This window comes from Acomys minous (genome assembly GCF_964271855.1).
Source record: "Acomys minous genome assembly, chromosome: 8".
Taxonomy (NCBI): Eukaryota; Metazoa; Chordata; class Mammalia; order Rodentia; family Muridae; genus Acomys; species Acomys minous.
In genome coordinates this window covers 113,649,922-113,674,984 of record NC_140489.1, presented here as the reverse complement: position 1 = coordinate 113,674,984, position 25,063 = coordinate 113,649,922, and the positions used below count along the sequence as shown (strand labels likewise).

Sequence of the window (25,063 nt, the reverse complement as noted above, 5' to 3'; positions counted from 1 at the left end):
CTCTTTCTCATCAAACTTTTTTTTAAGTGTACGCGTTGTGAACCTCCTGAGGGCCCAAGAATACTTGTAGCTTCATCATGTTTGCCTAGAATACCCAATGGTTATTATTATTAAATAATAAAGGAGAAATAATTGTTGTTGGACATGAAGTCATGTTAGAAATAGCCTGAAGGAAATGAAGAAAGTTATAAATATTGCTGTTACTAGGTATGATTTTGCACAGGCCAGGACTTAGCTCTTTGCCCTTTGTCTACCTTCCAGGCATGTTTGGTCCAGGAAGCACCAAGCACTTGGGCAAAAGGTCTAACGAAAAAAAATTCCCCATGATGCTTCCTCCCTCAGCCAGTCTAAGAACAGGGACTTCCATATAAACAGAATTGGGACACAATGCACTAGGCGTGTAAGCTTTCTTTTTAGTTGGTTCCTTAAGAGGAATGCACTGTCTGTTAAGCTTCTCCCACAGCATGCTTGGGGAAAAAAGGACCCCCATTCTTGCTCTCCCTCTCTCTCTCTCTCTCTCTCCCCCCCATCCCCCCCCCCTGTGCTTGCCACCTCTTCCTACTCCTTTGAAAAGAAGCATGTCACACAACAATGAAGAGCTTTTCCACATTAGCCCTGTTGCCAGCCAGCCACTTCTCTTTGTTTAAGTCTGTTTACACAGTCTCCTTGGCAACGTAAGGTAGAAGTTGATATTTTTTTTTTATATCTCTGACTAGCAGGTTTGGTTTTTCCCTTTGTCTGAAGCTTATCCACCTCTCACAGTGAGTTATTTCGGCTGCAGCTTTCCTTTTTCTTTTTAATTTTCAAAAGAGAGTCACGTTCACACCACATTTCAGGGCATTCTTTCAGAAATGACTCCTCAGACCTGATTGCTGAATAAAAACGTCTTCTTTTGACGGTAGCTGCAAATGCTTAGCTCTTCGCTGAGAAAAGCGGGTTATAGAGACCTGCGCGTGTCCTCGCACCTGATGTCTTTATGCAGAGAAGGGAGAGGCCTGAGACTGTGGGCAGAGGCAAAGGAACGCCGCCTGACTGATGTCCCTCAGTTCTAGAGTCAGTCAGTGGAATCCCTAAAGAGCCATAGGCCCTCTTTTGCACATACATATACTTTTGCAGCTCAATTGAGCCCAGGTTCAGTACTAAATATCCTGTCTTCTGCTCTTGTAAGCCATTTCATGGGAAACGAGGGCCAGAGGGAGATAGAAGAAAGCTTCTTTAGTAACAGATCATGACAATCAAGTCTTTTCTGTATCAAACCCTACTTTTCAGTATAGCAGTATGGATCTCAGTTCATAGCTTTCTCTGCTTTTTTTTTTTTTTCCTTTAAAGAAAAACTGGCTGCTTTGAACATCATTAAAAAAAAAAAAACTGGTAGGAACCTAAACTGCTCCAGGACAATAGAGTTTTGTAAGAAGCTTCTCTTCATCTTGATTGTTTCCCAGGATGCACTGCAGGGATACTGTGGCAGGTGGATACATGTCTTCAGGTCCTCCTGTGCTCACTAAATGTTCCTAGAAATAAAAGCTCTGTTTTGCCCCAGCAGCGTGGAATTGAAGCACCAATAGATAGACATATCTTATTTGTTTATTTTATTTCTGTCGTTTATCAGCTGATGATCTGAAGGTCAGACCTCAGCCCTCCAGAACCAGCCATTTAACCACAGTCCTCTTGCTTGATACCATCATCTTAATTTGCAAATGCATGCCAACCTAGTTACACCCAGACAAAATGCTGGTCAAAAGAGAAGAGAGTGTACGTTGTTAAACCTAGAACAAAAAAAAATGACTTGTTCTATTCCCTGGTCCCCAATAAGTATGCTAGCATGTCTATGCTGCTACAGCAAGGTACCATGATTTTCTGGTGTTTAAATATAGGAACACACTTATTATCCTACTGGAGGCCGAGAAGTCCAAGGTCAAGACTCCAACTGTTTTCTATCTCGTGAGATCCCAGCTTCACCTTCACACGGCAGAAGGGCAAGGAAACTCTCTAGGCCCTGTGTAATCAGAGCTGGAATATCATTCTTGACCTATGACCTCCTAAAAAAGTGAAAGTCTGAATTCAGCCCATAACAACAGGAAACTTCAGAAATCAATTTCAAATAACTGTGTAAAACTCCCCTAAAGTTACAACCTTATCTGTTATCCACAATTGAGAGTACAGAGGTCCTTCAATTTGTCTTGATGCCGTTGGAGGTTTAGAAATGTTTACTTATTCCTTAGAATGACGCTTTTAATCCACTATCTGTGAATATACATAATTTTAGGGTTATTATTTAACATGCTATCAATTTAACATTTCATTGGGAATTAAGCATAGCTGAAATAGATTTATTTTTTCCCTGTAAATCTGTTTTGCATAATAGGAGGCCATGATTCAGAGAATCAGAGAATCTGCATTCGAATCACTGCTCTAACCTTAGTTACCTGTAACACCTTCAGGAAGTCATTCAACCTCTGTGCATTTGGGTGTCCTTCCCTGGAGCAGCCAGGAATTCCTTTTCTCTTGTACATTACTTTTGCATTTTATTAGAATCATATATGTAATGTATGTAAGAGATATCTACTAGCACTTACCTTTACTGTACTAACAAAAATTAAAACAAAGCTATATGCTAAAATGTATGCACTTGTTTACAAGCCAACACAGCTATGTGGCATATGACTTAAATGCCCTCAGCCTCTTTTCTCATTTTTTTGTGGCACCATCTGGTGCTCTGTTGTGAGGGGGCGTTTGTTTAGATAACCACACTAGACCTCAGACTGTTCTCTTCTCTCTCTCTCTCTCTCTCTCTCTCTCTCCTCTCTCTCTTTCTCTCTCTCTCTCCCCTCTCTCTCTTTCTCTCTCTCTCTCTCTCTCTCTCTGTGTCTCTGTCTCTCTCTCTCTGTGTCTCTGTCTCTCTCTCTGTCTCTCTGTCTCTCTCTTTCTCTCTCTCTCATTCTCTCTCTTTCTCTCTCTCTCATTCTCTCTCTTTCTCTCTTTTTCTCTCTCTCTCTCTGTCTCTCTCTCTCATTCTCTCTCTGTCTCTCTCTCTCTTTCTCTCTCTCTCTGTCTCTCTCTCTCTCATTCTCTCTCTCTCTCTGTCTCTCTCTCTGTCTCTCTCTCTGTCTCTCTCTCTCTGTCTCTGTCTGTCTGTCTCTCTCTCTCTCTCTCTCCACACACATACACACATGTACACATGCACACATACACATGCACACACACACACACACACACACACACACGGACGCACACACACACACGGACGCTCACACACACTCTACACTCTTAGATTCAGCAATTCTAGCCAAATGACAAACTGAGAAAAATATATCTGCATACAGCCTAACTGGGAATCTAACTGGTCAGGAGCTTGACATGCTGAAGCTAGCTCCTTGCCTTCACCTTGAATAACTCTGTGGCCTATCCCTGAGGGTAGTTGCCACTCCTTTCCATGTGGCCGAAAGCCAATGCCCTGTGTTTGCAAAGTTTACCGGGGCTTAAATTCCTAACATCGTTGAGAGCTGGTTCTGCTGCACTAACTCCATACCTTGCCCAGGAGGGTGGCTGAGCTCCCCTATGGCAGTAGTCTACAGGATGCACTGGTTTCCCCTCCAGCATCAATGGCACCAAAGACCGAAGAATGTGGAAAATTCTCCCCCACTTTACCTCTTAACCTCCCTCTTCCTCCCCTCTTCTCAGAAATATGCTAGAGTATATGTAGTTTTACACTGGCAACAAGACTGTGTTTGTATAACCCTAGTCACATTAGACAATATTACTTTAAAATGACAGAATTAAATACAGATGAAAAGTGTTCCCTAAGGGGTCCTAACAGAAGCTCATAAACAATAGCCAAGATTTTTTTTAATGATACAAGAATTCAGCCCATCTCTGTGAGTGTCTTTGGTGTGAAAGCAACCTCTGTTCATCATCTATCTTGGGACCAATGAAGGAGCCATGCTTCCCCCCCCCCCAAGGAACACAGTACACTTCGCTGGAAGACTGCAAAGGTGGGATGCACAGAGGGACTGACTTCGAAGGAGACTGACCCAGAGTCAGCCGGATGAACTACTGTGGTCTGAAACTGCTGAGAACACAGTAAGAAACTTCCGTGAGCAATCTCAAGAACTAACTGAAGGAAATAGTTACAATGAATGAAGAAAATCCCTGGAAGGCCAATGTAATTACTCTCTACAACTCTGGCCAAAACTTAAGAAAGCCCCGGGTAACTCAGTAAAAGCAAGTGTTAGTTAACAGGAGCCAGAGCCCCGGGTAACTCAGTAAAAGCAAGTGTTAGTTAACAGGAGCCAGGGTCCCAGCGTGGGCATGTTAAGGAACCCATGTTAAGGAACCATTGTTTTCTCCTTCCTCCCTCCCTCCCTTCCTTCCCCTCTTCTTTCTTCCTTCCTTTTTAAAAAAATGTATGCATGACTAGGGTTTTAGCCTAGGACCATGCAGTTAAGTAAATTACCAACTAATTTCCCTAGCCTAAAGTAGGATCTGTATGCATGAGTGTGCCCCAAACCACCTATAATTATAAATACATGTTATTTTCTTTTAAAATATTTCATTTTTATTTATGTTCATGTACACCCCCGCGCCCCCCCCCCTCTGTGTGTGTACAAATGTGTGCAGGTGCCCATGGAGGCCAGGAGAGGGATTCAGATACCCCCCAGTGTCCAGCATCACACAGGTGCCTGGTAGTTGCCCATATGTGGGCTGGCAGTGAAACTGTGGTCTTCTGCACAGGCAGCAAGGTCACTTAGCCTCAGAGCCACCTCTCCAGGCCCCATGTGTTTTCTTTTGATCTTAGATGCATCCAACTTAAAATTAAGGCTGAGGCCTACCTAACAAATGCAGCACTTAATGCCAGTGAAATACTTTTAAAAGAAGAGCAGTTAATTAGTCTGTGGTAGGTCACATGGCATCATGATTAACATCACAACTTACAGATACAGACCTGAAATGTCCCCACTCAGTTATTTACTGTGCAACCATGGACACCTCTTGACATCTGTTATCATCAGCTCCCTCATCTCTGAAATGAATCTTGAAGAATACAGTGGGTTAATATTTAGAAAACATTCGACAGGTGTAATATAGTTATATTAGGCATGGTGTCTCATATGATTTTAAAACATTGGATTTGTCACAGTCTATATCATGAGATGCCTGCATATAGTTCGGAGAAGGAGAAATTGCACTTTTTAAATAGTTGTATTTATACATAATATGAAACCAAATGAAAAATATTAATACAAATGTGTCTCCCTTGGCTTGGTTACTTTCACTAAATTAAATGTTCCAGGTGTTTCCAGTTTAACAATAGTGATTGTAAGGCAGAAGCAAGCAAATATATAGAGTGAAACCAAACCATGTGAAGTTTTACCTGGTCACATTACATGCCTGCTGGCCTGGTGAGATGGCTCAGTGGGTAAAGGTGCTTGCCACCAAGTCTGAAGACCTGAGTTCAATCCACAGTTCCCACATGGCTTGATTTCCACAAATTGTCCTCTACAAATACACCATGATGTATGTACAGGTGTCCACAGACAGACAGATGGACATACACACACACACACACACACACACACACACACACACACACATACATGCACACACACACACAGAAAGAGAGAGAGAGAGAGAGAGAGAGAGAGAGAGAGAGAGAGAGAGAGAGAGACATAGCTTAATAGCTTAATTAAAATGACATGTCTGCTAAATTGTACTCCTTAGCACCTTGTCCTGAGAAAACCCTACCAAGCAAATTTATTTTAAAAATAACTTTATTGCATATATTTACAACATTCATTATGATATCATATGCTATATAAATGCTAAAGTCATCATTGTCATGTAATAAGTCACAGGGGAATCTATTAGCTCATTGGACAAAAGTCCTCTGTTCAAATGCTATATATTATTATTGGCTCTCTGATGGGTCTATCTCATCATACGCTACTTGACATTCCTCAGGGTACATCTCCCATATAGGTAGGCCCTCCTCACCATCCCCACCCAGCCTTGGCGGGAATTGCTTTGTTCTGTCCATAATTCATAGTAGGCTTACACATTATTCTTCCTAAGTGAACATTTGACCTTATACTATAAATATGTCATAAGGAAAAATGGCTTTAATATATTTCTCAATGTGCGGACTTGTAACTACAGATAACATGCTGGAAAAGGGAGCGCGACATGAGATGGGGCATGGGGTGTGCAAGCTGTAGGACTAAGGGCCACATTGGGGACTGTGTTAGCCAGCATCAGGGACGGATGAGTATTCTTGCCCTCTCTTACCTGCCCTGCCCTCTGTGGGAGGCTGACTCTGTTGGAGAAGGAGTGCTTTTCCGTTTATACCTAATTTCTCTCCTTTTGATTTATCTAGCGGTCATTTACATTGCTCGTCACAGCCCATCTCAGGTTGCTCACCTGTATTGGTTGCCTCTCTTGAACATGGTCACTCCTATAACTCCCCAGTTGCAGGAAGTTACCTTTGAAGACTATAAACTATCGGGTTATATTTGATTTCCTGACAATGACTATCCTGAGACTTACCTCCCAGCCTCGCCCTTCTCTTTGTTCAACAAGCTGGGTGCTACCAACACTCTCCTTAGGAAGAAGAAGCCTCTGAGCTCAGGATTCTCCCTCTGTTGGTGCATCTCTACCTACATGGTCTACGTTGCCCTGAGGCTACATGGAACCAAAGCCTAGTTGGGAAGAGAGCTGGGGCAAAGCCTGTTCATTATATTGGCAAGCTGAAATAGACTGGTGTTAGCATTAGCATGGGGTGTGCCTTTTCTGTCTTCATGTCATGTACACCAATTGCCTGCTCAGCTCCAAAAACAACATTCTCTCACAGAAACTTCCAGGAAAAACCATGTGGTGGAAAAATGAGAGTAACGTCTTCCCTTATGGAGAGATACACAGGAAAAACCATTGGACGGCTCCCAACCCGGGCTTCATGGGTTGGCAGAAAAGGCCACCATTCCCTCAGCATGGCTGAGAAATTTCAAGAAATAATAGGCACGAATGGCGCAAAAGACTCTTGTGCTAGGGCCCCCCAAAATAACAGCAGAGTATGGATCTCACCTTCAGAACTGGTGCTTTCTTATTACACCTTCCACCATGATGTCCAAGCCCCCCAGGACATCTATCTGTTTTCTAACCCTTAGTGAGGAGGTCTAGAAGGCTCAAAATTTCTTTCCAGGAAAGCTTAGAAGACAGAGTCATTGGAATGTAAAGGCTGTGGCTGTATTTTCACAGGTCTATTCATTAAATTAGTCAAATGCCCACTTCTGTTTTAGAGGAAGGATGGAGAGGCTCATTCCCCCACAACTCTAGGATTCTGGGTGATTACCTAGACATGTCACATTCTGCCTACAAGCCATCTTCATTCTAACCAGGTCTCTAGACCTTTGTCCCTGTTATAAGAGTTTCCCATGAGGACTTAAAAGTGCTGTCTGCTGATTCTCCATCAGAGAGAAACACAAGAATAGTCTCATGGGATTCTGCCCCCTCCCCTGCCCCATTGGATAGTTTGTATTTGTGAAGGGTAGAAGGGAAGTAGACTCAGTGATCCATTTGCTGCAGAGTTAGTCTTCTTTCCACTGTTACTATATTTACAAGTGTAGACTCAACCCAACAGGAAGGAGAAACATGATGTGTTTCCAAAAATACATGACAGTGGTGTAATACCGCATTCCATAGTCTACTTTCTCAAAGCCAAGTTACCACATTAACAGGATGCATTTGAGGGAACCACATAATTAAAAAGATAGGAGAAATCACCCCAGAAGCTTTGATATGCCTATTTTCTTAGTGTAAAATGCAGACTAAGACATACTCTTTTTTTTTTTTTTTTTTTTTTTTACTGAAAATCATTGCAGTAGCATTAAAGTAACTTAGTCTAAAGAGTTAGGGATCATAGTTATGGCGTGTTGAAACTAAGGACATGAAATGAGCCTCACTGGAGTAGTGTTCTTCCCTGGCATTCAGTGGTCCCTTGTACCTGTGTTTGTTGAAAAAAATATTTTTTTTTCATAATTATACTACATATGTCTCCTGTGGTCTCAGAATTAAGGAAGTCATCTTTTCAACTCTAACCAGCTTTCTCTCACTCTGGCAAAATCCCTGGCTGAAATATTATGAAGAGGGAAGGATTCTGGATTTGGAGTTATAGCATCAGTCTACTGAGGTTGGAGACACAGAAGAAGAAACAACTCATTAGTAATACCCATGAAGCAAAAGAAAATGGCAAGGGCTGGCATCCTAATACCCCTTTCACAAGCACTGCCCCAATCTACAGCCTAGCTTTCTTACACAGGGCTCCACCTTTTGATTTGTGTTTTGTTTTTTAAAAATCACTTGTTTATTTTTATTTTCTGTGCATTGGTGCTTGGACTGTTCAATCCGTCTGAGGGTGTCAGGTCCTCTGGAAGAATTGTGAGCTGCCATGTGGGTTGCTGGAAATGGAGCCCAAGTCCTCTAGAAGAGCAGCTCATGTTCTTAACCACTGAGCCATCTCTCCAGACCCAAGGGTTTGCCTTTAAAGGACCTCCATCTCACAAGAGCACCTTGGGCTGGCACGTAAGCCTCTAGGGGAGCAAAACTACGGCAAAACATCAGAGGCCGAGGAAACACACAAACAAAAACAAGTGCATCACTAGGTTTGCTCTTGCAAACGTAGAGACGGCACAGACCATGTTTTATACAGCATGAGTCTCTTTCCAGTCTTCAAGAATTTGTTCGGAGACACAATTTTAATCCTCCCCTGACTCAAGTGTGTTGGATTTTATTGTTTTGTTTTGTTTCTTGCTCTTATTGGGTAATGATGGACACAGACTCATAAAGCGTCTGGTCCTTGGCTTTCTAGTACCTGGATGGATAAAGAACACTTTGAGTAGATGCTAAAAGAGAAGTACAAAGTGCAAAGGACTGGTGCCAGTTGATTCCCGGGCATTTTCAAGCTTTAAACACTCTGAACAGCAGCCACACTAATTGATTTCCTATATGGAGGGTCACACAATGAAGTAGAGCAGTTGGCTGCAGTCATTTTTGTTGTTAGTAGGTGGGGGGTTATAATTATGCCTCTTTCTGCTCAGAGCACATGACACAAGATAGAAGAGCTGTAAACACTGGATGCATGGCACGGGGTAACAGGAGGATAACGAGGTTACACACTAAGCAAAGCAAGCCAGAACTGTGAAGGAAGCAAGCTTTATTCACAAATATCAGATGAGATGTAAGCATCTAAGGTTTTACTTTGCTTCTCAAATGCATGTTTACAAAGACAGAGATTTAAATGTCTTTGATGTTTTCAGTCTGGATTATAGTAGAATCATTTCTCCAAAGTGTTGTCACTTTCCTATTTTCTGTTTCTGTCAGTCTGTCTCTCTTACATATATATGTATGTGTATATACATATGTATATATGTATGTGTGTATATATGTATATATCATGTATATGTGTGTGTTTGTGTATGTGTGTGTTCTATATACACATCACCATCACCAACACCATATTCACTACCTAAAGTAGTTATAAAGTATGATCACTACATATAACAATATCTGTGGTCAAATTCAGACTTATTTATTTATTTATGTAGGGAGGGCCCCTCAGTCAGTAGCAAGCTATTCATATTTTAGCATTTTCTATTTTTAATACTTTATACTCAATATTAAAATATATATCTTTTATAATAAAAGAATGCATCAATCTCTCTTCCTTCACTAGATTTGGACAAGTTTTCAAATGTGTATAATGAAATAAAAACTCCCAGTCATTATTGGACATGAAAGGTAATAAGAAGCCACTCTACAATTTTGTGGGATTTTTCATAAATTAGGGGATTAAGCATGCATTTCTATTGTAGGCTCCAATCTGGGCTTTGAAAGGTTTATGTCCACACCCTATTCAGCACAAGGTTTTTGTAGAATTTAGGAGAATTGGAAAGTCTCAAGACAAAGGAAGCAAAGAAAGAGGCCTGGGATGGGATGGATTTGTAACTTACTCATTTCCTCTGAGGACTAGTGTGCCTAGCATGTAGTACCTTTTAAGTGAGTATAGAAGGAGCTAGTATAGCAATAAATATTTATATCTCTTTACTCAATTCATATATCTGTGCGCTTATCTTAAAGTGCTTTGCTGTAAATTCATGTGCAAACACATGAACAACGGAAAGATGTTCTCTCTGGAACTTGCTGGATATGGCAAGACACTTAGCCCTCTTTGAAACAACACGGGAATTCAATTCAAGAACTGCTCTTAACCAATTCAAACAGTGACACTTCGCAGCTGTAATGTTATCCTGGGCCAGTTCAAGTGCCAGGAGCTAAACCAGCAGAACGCCAAAGTCATCACATTCTAACCAATAAAGAGGGTTGTCCGCCTGTCATCAGTGCATGACACACCACCTCAGGGGCCTCCTCAAGCCGGGGCAGTCCTGTGTCTGGGCACGGAGCCTGCCCCATCATCAGCCTCACCAAGAGTAACAGAGCAAGTACCCCCTGTCTCTAGGCGTATCCACGTGCAGTTTGTCTATGACTGTGATTCCTTAACTCTGTATTCACATTTACATGCCGAGTTCCAGTCCCTCATCAGGTAGCTTTTGTTCAGCTCCACAAATACGTTTCCCAGGCTTTTGAGGAGAAAGGAAACACTGGCTTCATAGCTGCTCTCAGCAGCAGCCTGGGACACGTGATTCACCTGACTTCACAGGAAAGCAAAGCAATAGTTGATAATGATGAAGAAAACTTTCACTTCTGTCATTAAATTAACATATTAGTTTATGGAGCTGGAGCTGGACCAAATGCTAAGAGAGATTACTTACTGCCCTTGCAAAGGACCCAAGCTCAATTCTCAGCACTCACAAGAGACACACAACTGCCCATAACCCCAGTTCCTAAAGGCCTAATGCCCTCTTTTGACCTCTGCAGGCACCTACAAATGTGTGGTACACATAAACGCATACAGGAACACACACAATGTACAGATATATTTAAATATATAAATATTTTTAAAATATTGGTTCCGCTTCCATGGAGGGAAGTGGCACTCTACCTGTGACCTATCGTGGACTTATTGAAGAGATACATCCTTTAAGGACGGTATCAAAATTTTAATTCCTTTAGCAACTTAGACTTAGCTCATGGGAAGACAAAGTAGGCAAGAAAGGTCCCAGGTATTTAACTTCAGCACTTATTCCCTCTCTTCATGAACAAATAGGCTAGCTTTAACTGGCAGTAATAGGACTGTCTTTAGTATTTAGCACTTTGGGCAGAGAGGAAGGGTGGGGACCTCAGCTTCATTCCCACCTGCAAATGTATCTGTTGCACATTTACTGAAACAAAGCACTTAATTTCTTTCATGCATCAGCTTCTGAATATGCAAAGTGGAGACATTGACTATATCCTGTATCTTAGCACTGAAAGCACTGGGTCTTTTTTACCTGGTACCAGTAGCAAGCCCAAAATTAGAAATGAAGAGCAATCTTCAGATAACTCTCTGAGCTTGCTGTGTGTCGTGGACATAGTTAATGCCTAAAACATGCTTGTATAAAATATAAAAATAGGAATTAGAAACCAGTGCCACTACATATAAACACTGCAGAGCCAGCAGTAGGGTATTTTGTTTATCTTCAGACATACCTATTTTATGTGCCATTTTACATCTTGACATTTCCTGCCTGTGGTCTCCCTTTGAAGCAAAGCTCACCATTGTACGTGTGGTCTTAGTCGATTGTAGATGATCAAGCCTCACTAAATAATTTAGAAGTCTCCATAAAAATATTTTCTTTCCTTTCCACGATGTCATTAAAATTCATCCGGGAAACTATGCTGTCTCCGTAAGAGGAAAGTTGCTTGTAATTTGGACCTGTTTCCATGATGACAATAGCAGGTGCAACTTCTGGTGTACACATATGTTCACTTAAAAGGTTACTACAATTATCACTCTAAAGGTAAATTTCTTTGTAAGAAACATCTCTGCCTCTACAGTGTTGCTTTAAGGAGAAAATGGCATCTATATGTAATGACGTACATTAATTCCCACCATCAGATAAATGATTTCCTATGAGCCTTAGTCATAACAACAACAAAAAAAAAAAACTGTGAACAACACTTGAAATGTTTCCTATAATATAAACCTATATTAACATCATGGAATATTAGGCTTAAGACATTTTTAAAGCCTCTTGTATACTTCTATGCTGGAGGATATTGCCAGAAGTGTTGCTACAAAATGACTTCCTTTTTCCCCACTCCATAATACTCAGTCTTTTTCTGTAGATAGATGCCATCTAACAGGCATGGCACTGTTATATATATAACAACCCTGGAATAAAATTTGAATATGAAAAAGTACCTTGGACCACATTTGCATGTCTATCTGCCTTGTATAATAACATCTTAATCAGAACATCTATATGGCAACCAAAAATAAAATGATGTACCCACTCGATGTCCCTTTGTTTTTTCTCTTCCATTCTATTCCTACACTTCATCCCAGTCCCAAAACATAGAAGAGTTCAAATGAAAGGAGAAAATTTCTTAGATATGACTAAGGTCTTTCACAAGGTTCCTGTTTGTATGTGTTCCTAACTAGATTCTGACCCTGTCTGTCTTAACTGTATAATACTAGCCAGTTTCCCAAGACTTGGTTCTTTGATCTTCATGGCTTGCTTTGATGAAGGTACAAGCACCATTCTATCAGATTGTAAGCATCTTCATAACATTATTTTGCTCCTGTTTCTCCTAACCCAATGGTAGCCCACTGTCTCTGTATTTTAAGCATCCATGATGAGAGCCCATGAGCATCCATACCTGACTGCAACGCTGCTTAACGGGCTAGATCTATGTTCAAACAAGATTGCTGATACAGAGAAAATAGCTTTTCCAAAGTAAGTTGATTTCACAGTTGGCAGTGAAGGCAGACGCTGTTGAAGTAGGTGTAATTAGCTCCCAATGAGACACACACATACCACACACGATCTTGACATAAAAGGTTTGTCTTACAAGTCACATCTATGTAAAAGATATGGGTTAGTCATTGTTCAAATGTCAGGAGAGATCAATAGAGGGAGTTCCTAGTGAAGGAGAACTAATTTGATAGTCATAAGATTAGATTTATAATAGATGGGAAAACCCACTTAGAGTCCTAAAAGGTGGGAAAGGGACGAATAGCTGGATGGACTGAAACTCAATGGGAGCAAGAGGAGATGAGACTAGAAGACTGAAAGCTATTCTTTTTAACAAACGGGTACCTCTCCCATCAAAATATCAGTCGTGAAGACTGAGTGGGAACATTTGAAATCCTAAGCAACTGGGATCCTCTATGGTATATATAAGTATATCCCTAAGTAATTATGTGTTTATGCCAGAAGGGAGTAGCTTATACCTCATGAACATATATAGTGAACTCCTCACATTTTTCCTCCATTCTGGTGGTATGCTTATCACGACATCTTTCTCGGTGAAAGAAAAGAAAGAAGGAAGGAATGGGGGAAGGGAGGGAAGCAAGAATATCTAGATTGAGAGATAGACAGACAGACAGACAGACAGGTCAAAATGCAGTCACCTCTCTTATACATAAGACATTTACCAGTCTTCTGGAAGTATTGGAAATTCTCTTTCTTGTTCCAGACCACAAAGCAGGCTGTGGAGATTCCCTAACCCCGGGGCCTAGTTCAAAAATTATTCAAAGCCTGTGCGAGATTCTCGGTGGAGTTTGGTGTCCACCGTTCCTCTTCATTTAGCTGCAAAGTCTTGGTCATTTGTGCATAAAAGAAAACAAGTTTGTGCTTAGGTGTCTAATGCTTTTGCCACTTGTGCTTTCTACATAGCCAGTAGCAGAGATGGCGCAAGCTTTCTGAAAATGACAGAGGCAGGCTTCCAATGTGAAGTGAGCAGAGCAATCATTTTAATCTGCTTTTGAAAGCGTATCTACTGCATAAATATGGTTTACATCAGGGTTTGATAAGGAAGGCAACATTAGATTTTATGCATCTGTATATGATCATTAATTCTAAATAACATTTATTCATAGTATTAGAGAAAACACTAATAATATAGTGTTCCCCATTCTTTGTGTCTCTTTATAACTCACCTCTGTTGATACAGGCATCCAAACATGGATGTGAAAAGTCACCATTGTCTCATTTCTTGAACTAAGGCTGGGAACCAAGGGTGTCACGTGTTTGCTATGTTTCACAGTGCAGAGTTAAATGTCTTTTTCACTTGACCTGAGATATAGTTTCCAACTGTTAGGGTGAATTAGATTGAGGGATGGTGAATACCAGCAGGAGTGGAAAAGGGAGAAAGTGACAACAAGAGAGCAAAATGTGCCCAGAGTTTGTTTTCAGACAAATATTTGTTTATTGAGGTATAAGGGCAGACAAGGACACCAACTGAAAGCTGAGGGTTTTAGAGAAAGCCATATTGTTCTAGACTGGCTGAAGCTCATGATATGGTGGTGGTTTTGACAAAAGATGGCTTCTTTCCAGTCTGGAGTCCAGTAGTGTCCAAAGTGAGAACCTAGATATGAATTGAAGACCCAGACTCAGTGATCACTACAGAACTTGTGACAGTAACTTATTTTTCTGGACCTCAGGGGTTTTCAAAGCAATGATACAAGATGTGACTTCATCCCGAGAAGACATGAATGTAGCTCTAGGTACTGATGTGGTGTTGTTAACAACTAGACTGTTTCATCTTTACATTGTTTATAGCTTTCATGTATAATCAGTTTGTTCCTGGTACCTTTTCACTTACACCTTCATAGTCACTCCTTATAAAGAACCAAAGAAAATATAGAAAAGGCTTGGAGATAGTGCATCTGGCATACTATGCATATTGCCAGGTCGTTTCTAGAAGCCATAATGATAAAGCATCATAATGAGCCTGTCCACAAAGGGACTCACTGATGAAGCACGTTGGTAGTAGGCTGGGCAAGTGTGAAGAGCTGTAGCCATCTGTAGGGGACGTGTGTATCTCACAGTCTCACAAACTGTTTCAATGCTCTTGGTTGGCTGAAGAAATGAAGTTTCACAGCTGTGTATGTAATGCAGGAGGGAGACTAATGGTAGAACAAATACCGTTCCGTGCTGAGCAAAATCAATGGTATTCATCAACAGTTTTTTGAAACATCTTCTTAGGTTGTTTATTTGTTTGGCTTTCTTTTTCTTTCTTTCTTTCTTTTTTCAGCATATTTGTTTTAAGACAAGATCTCTATGCCAAGCTACCTTCAAAGTAACTATGTAGCCCACGGTAGCCTCTTACTTGTAATCCTACTGCCTCCATTTCACCTATCCTTGGACTACAATCCTGTACCACTGTTTGTTGTGCTTTTTCCTTGTGGTCCCCAAGGTGTGTGATAAGTATCAATCATAAATATCTTCACATACAAGAAAACGCATTTCTACTGAACAGTGACATTTTAGTTTTTCTAATTATAATTGTGGTTAAAAAAAAAATAATAACTAATGTGACTTAGTTGGTCCCCAGGCCTATTGACAGTTTCTGTCTGTAACACTTTCTACTTGAGTTTCATCCTTGTTAAGTACACAAAGAACCAATTAAAATTGTACATGATCAGCAGCTAGGTAAGGAAGTTTAGGGGCAGAGTTGGAATGAAAGATGATAGTCAGCCCAGACTTACACATATGATTACTAGATTATATGAAAAATAAAACCTGTTGACGTGAACCTTTTATCTCTGCATATAACCATAACTAGAAGATAGCATCTTTGAGTAAATGATGGCTTGAGTCCATGTGAAGAACTGCTTTCTCATCTTAGTAAGAAGAATGTAATTTAGCCAAACACATGATTTTCAAGAGGTAAAGAAAATGAGCATTCCCCCACATCATGGAAATATATTTCAAGTAATGTCCTCAGCCATAGGCATGTTCGATTCTATTCTACCCCACACCTTGTCTTGGCCTGGTGATAGTCTTGTTTCTTGACGATTGGTGCATGCACACTTCCGCATTCAACATAGATGGCAGCAGCCATCTGTAGGTGGAAAAGCTCCTAGCTTCCCACACCTCTAATGAGGACTAGAACGTGGTAATCATGGAGTTGGCCCAAGATGGAAACCTCAGGGTCTTTTCATTAAGTGCAGCTCAGTGATGCCAATCCATTTCTGCCTGTGCCAGGTCCCACAGCAGGGAATTGGACACTTGGAGAATTGGCTGCAGCTGTTTATTGATGCAGCTGAGTCCCTCTGCTTTGTTTCATAGGCCTCTGCAGCTGCCTCCCATTGGCTTTAGTTCCTGTGTCATGCCAAAGTAGACACAGCTTTTTCACAGACAACTCCATATCATCATGTGTCCTTACAAGCTAGAGCTATGCTCATCTTTGCTGCTTTGCATATATAAATTTTCATTTGTGCATATTAGGTTTCCTGTGTATGTTGAGAGTGTGATTTTTACCAGGAAGAATTAAAACTCAGGACTTCAGCAGAAAGGAAAAAAAAATACTGTGCCAGAACCTATGAGACCTTGTGGATGAAATGAAGGTGTATGAAAGTCTAACATTCATAACTCTGTATTTCATAGCAAGCAATAACTTCACCAATGCTCACTCGTAAAGGTCAGAAATCAAGAAGAATAGATTTTTACTGAATAAGAAATTAAATTTGGAAAGAGAGCAGTAATTTTAAGACATTATAAATATTCAAGTTCCATTTCTATGTGCTTCATTCACCAGCTCCATTGGAGCTCTATGCATGTAAAACATGCATAATAGCCTTTTCTTGGCTTAGACCTTACTGAAGGCACAAAGCATCTCATTGTTGTTCAAGTCTCTGAAGGTACAGAATCAAGTGTCTCTGGACCATATAAGTCACTTGTTGACCACATTCTAGAGCTCTGCTCTGACAGTACCATAGCTGATGACTGTTTATAGTGTTAGAATTGGAAATAAAGGACAGAGCCCTTACTTTCGAAAAACCTTCTCAAGTACCTCAGTGACTAGTTGTATAAAGTATGCTGAAATTATAACAAAATAGGGTCAGAACACTCTACGAGCTCAAAGACCACAGCAGCCATTTAACTACAACTTAGAGAGGGAAAAAAATGAAAGAAGTTGTAGGGAGGGCACACATGTTTTTTCATTGGCGTTTTCCCCCATGGATATGGATGATTATAAGGAAGAGAATCCTAGAGAAGCACACACTTGAACTTTGAATTAAAAGATACACCGGCTTCTTGTTATGGCTACACATGGGTTCTATGTATGCAGCAGTGTTCAGGGAGAAGATGAAATCAGCAAGAAAGATCCTACAGAGAAAGAAGATTTCAAGGCACCTGTCCACTACCCCCCCCCCCTTTTACAACTCAGTGGTGGGCTGGGGAGGTCATTCTCTCCATTAAGTACTCTCTGTGAAAGCGCAGCAACCTGAATGGGTTCCCCAGAGTCCCATGTATTAACAGATGCCATGGCATGAATCCGTAATACCAGTGTGGGGGAGGCATAGACACATGGATCTCTGAAGCTCATTGAAAAAAAAAAGTCCAGCCAATCAGTGAGCGATTGTCTTAAAGAGGAATGGAGAGAGAGGGGGAAGGAGGGAGGGAGGGAGAGAGAGAGAGAGAGAGAGAGAGAGAGAGAGAGAGAGAGAGAGAGAGAGGAAGACACTTGACCCTGACATTTGACTTCCACACAATACACAGGTGTACACACCCAGTGTTAGACTGGTTCTATCTACATATTTTATTGTGCCCCCTGGCTGTTCCATTAGCAATGTTATTCAGTTGTCTTCTATTAATAGGTGCTCATTAGTGGAACTTCCAATGACTAATTTCAGAAATACACTAAAAACCACTAAAGAATCTCTCGGAGCACTCATTAACACTTGGGTGCCTACATTTGCTACTCTTGTTGACAGTCAGATGTGGATGAATTAGACAAGATGCCTCCTCTCTACCGCAGAAGGGGGGAAAAAAAAGTAAGTCAGTTAAGTATGGACGCTGTTGCTTTTCCTTGGTACCCAGAGTAAGAACGAATATGAGGAAGAATCCAGGCCTTTTCCAGGGTCTTGATGAGTCCTGTAAGAGGGAGCATCCAGAGGTGTCATAGAAACTGCATCATTTTCAATACCTTTGACCTTCTTAGGCCAGTGATCTTCAACCTTCCTAATGCTGTGACCCTTTAATACAGTTCCTCAATTGTGGTGGCCCTAACCATAAAATTGTTTTGTTGCTACTCCATAACTGTAATGTTACTGCTGTTATGAACCACAATGTAAATAGATGATTCAGAAGATAGCTGCTGTACAGCCCTGAAGGGGTCACGACCCACAGGTTGAGAACCATTGCTCCAGGCCTTCCTTGTGCTTTGGTGGATATTGGATTCTCATTCATTATAATCTGCAATTCCACAAGCCTTCATTTCACCTTCTTTCAGGCCACAGTGCTGATCATTGAGACGCAGGGCTCAAAGTACAGTCACCACACACCGCATCGTGCTTCCAAATCCGCTCCCCTCCTGAACTCACAGTGCTACGCATTCAGAGAAGTACTGAATAAGCTCAGCTTGGCTGAGCTTGTAAGAGTTGAATTAACCCAGTTTGTCATCCCTTGCCCAGCCCTCTCTTCCAGCAGGTGCCCCTCTGCTTACGAAGTAGAATATCAAGTTCTCATTTTTAAGGGGAAATCAGTAAAACTAATTGTCACCTCGTGTCACTTACAGTAGGTAAATTAGTCAGAATAAACTGCCAGTGATTGCCTCGAGAATTCATATCATCCTATTGGTTAAGCTAGCAGAGCTCACCAGTCCTGGACCAGCATCAGCACCATGCAGAGGGAAGCGTAAGTGGAGCAGCTGTAACACCGGTGTGCGAACCACGGGAGTGATAAAAGCGTCTCTCTGCTTCTAGCCTAGCAGCTCCTGGAAATACACCAGAGAACTCTGCTAACCAGGTGAAGCCACTGTGGTGTGGTACCTAAGTAACGGTGTCACCAGGAGTGCACTCCACCTACCCTCCCACGGCTTTGGCAGCTACCCCAGGTCTCGCCGAAGCACTGCTTAAGCAAAACCAAGGCTTAACAGGTGTAGCCAAAGAAGCCTCAAGATCAGTTCCCAAAGTCCACTTGATTTATGAGTCCTTTTGCCAAAATGACTTGTCCTCTATTGGCTGTAGAAGGATCTCCTTGATCAAGGCAGTCTGTTCCGCCTTTAGTATCTTCTCCTCAGTTATCACATTCTTTTTGCTTAAATACAAATAGAAAGAAGAGAAGAACTGGTCAGCCTTCTGCTAAGCAAAAACTACCCATGGATGTTATCACACATGGCAGAAACCTCATGCTTGTTGAGACCTACTATGTGCCGGCTACTAAGTACTTTAATTTTTTTCCCATGTCATGGTCAAGTTAATTTTTCTGCGCTGTTTATCACTGCCAGTGTACAAATGGAGAAAGGCAGGCATACCAAAGCAAAGTGGCATGTCCACAGCTGTACACCCAGACAAAATTAAAGCCACTGGAATGTAAATTCCTATTTTTCTTTCCTATACTCTCTGCCGCCACGAAGTGAGTTCCATGGATGCCCCTGAAAGGCAGAATCAGTCGGAAGGAGGCCTGTAATCATTATCTCAAAATCTGACAATTAACTCCCCGAGCATCCAGAAATGGTAGGCCCAAGCTTCAGCCTCCAGAAGACAGTTATGTGTGAACCTGACTCCCACTTGCTAGAGGATGAGGTGGTTTTTTCCCAGGAAACACAAGAGTTAGATGAAGGCTTCTGGGTCCTGCGGTGACTCAGAACATCTTTAGCACTAGCTTGCTTGCCCTTGTGCTTCTCTACCCAAAAGGCTAAGGAGTCAGACTCTCTGACAGGAGGTGGGTTGAAACAGACAGACAACCAGGTGTTAATTTTGCTTATTGTCCATTTCTGTGGGTTATTGGGTTGCAAGACCGTGGCCAATAAGGATTGGGTACCAGGCCTTCAGCCTCTTACCACAGTAGAAGTCACGTGCTTCTCCTTGTGCTCCAGCTGCAAACTCTGTGATGCCTCTGAGGTCCCCTTTCCTTTCTCCTAAAATGATGGACTTATATCTTTGATAGTGTCCAGTTTGTTGCAAGTAGTGTAGGAATTTGAGGCCTTGAGGCCTTTCAGACAACCAAATCTCCACCTTGTCTTGACAAAGTTCATCGCTGGCTTCCACAGCTGCCTCTCACGTTTGTAGTCTCGGGTTTTGTTTCAGCAGAAAATTTTGATGAATTTTATATTAATCATATAGCTTTAATTATTATCAGTCCCCTATCATTCTTGTTTCTGTAATGTCCACCCTTACCTCCACACTATTCCTTTTTAATGTTTTTCTACTTTTCTTTTATTGAGAATGGATATTTTTAATGGAATATACTCTGATGATAGTTACTCCTTCCAAACTCCACCCAGAGCCTTCCTACTTCCCCTCCCCCCTTAATCCACACCCTTTCTGTCTCTTTTTTGAAAGCCAACAGTTTCTAAAGAACAATAATAAAATAAAGTAAGATAAAACAAAACAAATTCAGATTTTAAAAAAATCTGCCCAAGACCCCAGTCAGCCAATATTTGATAACTTCTTCTCTGTCTTAGCCTATGCCTTTGTTAGTCAGGTACATAACACAGTGCCAAGAGATCAGCTACAGCATGTTTCTCCCTAAACAATTAACCATTATTTACTTACAATACCATGTATGTGGCCCTACAAAGTGAAGGTTTCATTAATATTACTATGACAATGGCAGACATAGTCATAGCTGCACTGTGGCAGCCACAAACCACTTAGATAGCTCCAGGTGTAAGTGTGGGGCAAGAGGTACTAGGTCTTGGAAGTTCCTTCCTACTGTTTCTACAGTAATTATGGGGTCAAACAAAACACCTTGCTCATGGTTCTCCCATTGAAAATTAGATCATGCAGCTGGGCATGGTGGCACACAACTTTAATCCCAGCACCTGGGAGGCAGAGGCAGGTGGATCTCTGAGTTGAAGCCTAGACTGGTCTACAGGCTGAGTTCCAAGACAGCCAGGACAGCACATATCAATCAATCAATCAATCAATCAACTAATCAATCAATCATTAAGAAATAAGGACATGCTTCTAATCTAACAGATCACAGAAACTGCATTAAATGTGACAAATGTGAAGTAAATCAACAAATATTTGACCCTTTGTAATATGTTGCATGTTGCTTTTTTTCCCTGAGATCAACAATGCACCAGAAAAGCTATAAATGAGTGTTTTCTTCCCTTAGTGATTTCTGAAACCTTGAGAAAATGAGAAGTTATAACAGAGCAAAGGAGAGTTTAAATTTTTTCTCACAAAGCCAAAACATTCAAATGGCACTGCCTAACATGTAAAAAGCACTCAGATATTCTCTTTAAGAAAAAAACTATTAAAAAAAGAAAGAGGCTTTTACAAACTCTTCCCCTGCTTGGTCTAGTCTGAGCCTGTTAGAACCCTACCCCAGCTGTGTTCCCCTCAGGCAGCCTGTCAGGAAAAAGAATCTACAGAAAAGACAGAGCCAACAGAGTGCCGTGAATACAGAGAGCTCAGAGCCAACCAGAGATCTGTAAGGGCCCCGCGTCCGTGATCTAAAATAGACACGAAACTGCACATGCATGTGTTTCGTTGGCCAGGTTAGGAGTTAGCAGAAATTAATAGCTGGATGCCCTTCTCTTAATGGAGGTGCTACTTTGTCAGGAAAAGGAGACTTCACCTGTCCCCAGTTCAGCTGCCTAGCCGGCCACTGAGTGACGAAGCAACACTCAGATCTATGCCCGCACGCTGCTCACTCAGGTTGGAACTGCCGCAAGGAGCACCAAGTGGTGATGTCTAGGCATGACTTCCCAATGACCTTTGTTAAAAATAGTGCCTCTGTCTCCTTGTTCAGCATGCAGGAGCCGAGTCAGAGGTGTCTCAGCTGTCGTAGTTGGCGTTCCCATGGAAGCCCCAATGGCTAAAATTATCCTGTCTTCTCTTTTACTCCCCTTTTCTTCTCTCTGTGTTTTCTTTTCAGCATCTTTATTTCCCCTTCGTCTGGCTCCCTCGCCTTCCCACTCTTCCTTTGACTTTTGCCTTTCTCTCTCTCTTTCTTTCTCTCTCTCTCTCTCTCTCTCTCTCTCTCTCTCTCTCTCTCTCTCTCTCTCTCTCTCTCTCTCTCTCTCTTCTTCAGGGACAAGCATATAAAACCCTTTGCCACAATTCTCCTCCGCAGCTCCTTGGGTCACCAACTGCAAGACCGGAGGCTACAACATATGAGATGAGCTTAGGAAAAAAACATGGACTCAGTTGCCTGAGATGAAAGTTACTAAATAAATACAAAGTAACAAGAAGCCCCAAGAAGCTCTATTTCAAACAAGAAAATTAATCTTATTGGTGAAAATTCAATAAAATCACATCTGGATTAAACTTTGATGCAAAGTTATAGCAAGTTCTTTTTTTTTTTTAATTGTCCAATCGCTATTTGCCATTGATACAAAGTGACATTTTTCAGGCCATACTATGGATAGGGAACCGAATGATAATGACATCTCTCATGACCTCAGAAATGCTAATTCAGAGGGCCATTTGACTCTGGTAGGACAGTTTTTAAATCTTAAAATTGTTAAACATCATGGGAACACCTTTAAATGATTTTAGCAGACCTTTGTTAGGCATGAAGATATAAATATAACCTTGTAATTATTGTGGTTGAAGCCTTTTTGAAAATGGTATTTTTTTTTTTCCTATAAGATAGGATCTCTAAAAGAGACAACAGGGTGTGTTCAGACTTCAATCCAATTTCTCAGTCTTTGCAATTCTTTTTCAACATTGATTTCAAGAGAAGATGGCTAATTCCCTTACTGAGCTCTAAAGGGATGGTGGGGGACTAAAGAAAACTTTACCAATAAATTGGAATGTCTTCAAAAACACCCTGCTGCCCATCGTATAACGCCCCTCACAGTGTGCTGAGGCGATGAGGTCACTGCCCCACTTGTTCTGTGTGTTGGCCAGGTGTTGGATTTCAGGCCCCTGCAGGAGAAGGGAGAGGTTCCTTGCTTTATCTTTTTCTTGTTATGTATCCTTCTTCCTGCTTTGGTCCACACATCCCTGGAGATTCTTCCGCAGCACAGCCCGTTACCCACATTCCCCTGAAAGGGGTGCACACTTGGGCACCTTCAGATTATAAAGAAAGATGCCTGCACTCTGCCCTCCTTAACTGCTCCAGGGTAATCTTCTGTGGATGTGGAGAATATATGATAGAAAAAGAGGCCAGTGGAGGGCTGCAAATGGAAATGAGATTTGACTTAGGTGGTTAGAGAGGGAAAGCCCCATTTCCTGTGATATGGTAGCACGCGGAGCTTTCTCAGTTAAAACTTTAGTGTAAGTTGAAAGACTCTCTCGGGGCAACTCCCTACCGCAAGAGCTGGGCACACAGCCAGGGCTCAGGACTGAGTGGCCTCGGGGTGAGCCAAGATTCCCAGAACGCGCCAGTCAGCATTTTTCATCCAAAGATGGGGGAGTCCTACTGAAATCTAAAGTACAAGAGCTAGGCCTACCAAAGTATGAGCAAGGAAGTTAATTAGCTTTTCCTCCCCGGAGCATGTTTTCATCTTTATAAAGCATGACAGTCCCTAGATAAATGCGATCATCCATAGTCAGAAAAGCAGATAGGCTAAGGCCTACGGCAGGATGCTTCTTTGCTCTAAATACATTAAATCCAACAGATAATAATGTATAATGGTAATTTTAACCTACCTGGTCATGCCAAATTTGTCATTCAGAAACGCTCGTTTTAGCTGTTTATGGCTTATTTGAAAATGCTGTCTTGATTACTTAATTTATTGCCATTCCCTTGTTCACAATGTGGTAATTACACACAATTTGTAATGAGTTTATCTCAGTAAAACACAGCCAGCAATGGGAGATAGGATGTTTTCATGTAAGCCAGCCAACTCAGGTCTTCTAATCAGCAGCAGAGGGAAGAAATATTGATAATTGAAACTTAGATCCAAAGTGGCTCTTAATTGAAACTTGCATTAATGACATGCCAGCATTAAACAGATCTGCAGGTTAACTGTAGCCTTCCATGGCTTTTTGAAGGTTTTTGTCTCTTCAGTGCCATACTGATAGTAATTAATTAATTAATTAATTAATTAATTAATATTGGTCGGGATGCAAAGACACACCTTTATACCATGTGTTTTCCAAGTAGTAGCAATATTAATTATAATTTTATTTCAGAATACTGAAAAGTTTTCCTTGAATAAAATCCAAGTTCAGTACATGGTTTTCACTTTTTCACCCAGCTCTGTTGTCACGCAGATAAAGTTTAGACGGGTTTATCAGTTATATTATATAACTAGTTGAAATTATTATGTGTCAATATTGTGGTTACAATATCCAAAGTAGTGTTTTCATAGGCTAGTAGGTGAGATGAGGTAGGGGAAACCTTTCCTGGTTCTCTTTAATTGGGTTCCTGGGCAGGGTAGAGACATCGGGGCTATAATTTACTGTAAAGTAGGAACTCCCTGCACTCACAATAGCACCAAGAAGCGCATCAGAAAAAATCCTCAAAGGTGACCTCTCACGGCCTAGACATGAATAATCAAAGAATGAGAAGCCACAGCTGAGAAACCAGAGGTGTGTGGAGAAGATCCACTAACACGACAGCTCAATAAAAGCTTAGGTCAAGAAATTACATGTGTCAGAAAGGCTAAGATGTCAATTCATTGTCACCCTTCAAAACCTGCAATCAGGAGACCCTCAAATATCTGAGAAAGGGAGTTTGATAAGATCATGAAAGACAAGGTAGACTTTTCACTTCCTGTCTAAGGAGGGGCCAGGCACAAACACCTAATGTAGCTGACTTTTGAGTTCATCCACATATCCAATCTTACACGATTGGTTTTCTTTATGTGAGGTCAGAGACACACTCTATGGGCCTAGTCTTGAGTCTATAAGAAGCAAATGCTTGAGATTATCACAGAGGCAGATGGTATGATCTTGAACCACAAAAGTAGTCCAGCCTCTTTACCACCATAGATGCTACTGTAAGCCTCTAAATATCTAACCATGATCCATTATGTGGCCTGTGGCAAAGGATGACTA

General features: G+C 41.4%; 1 protein-coding gene across 10 annotated transcripts in view; it reads left to right on the top strand.

Annotated features, from left to right (window-relative positions):
• The window catches only part of SLC8A1 (solute carrier family 8 member A1), a 361,990-nt gene that overhangs the window by 247,648 nt on the left and 89,279 nt on the right, over positions 1 to 25,063 (top strand). The gene's annotated exons all lie outside the window — the stretch shown is intronic.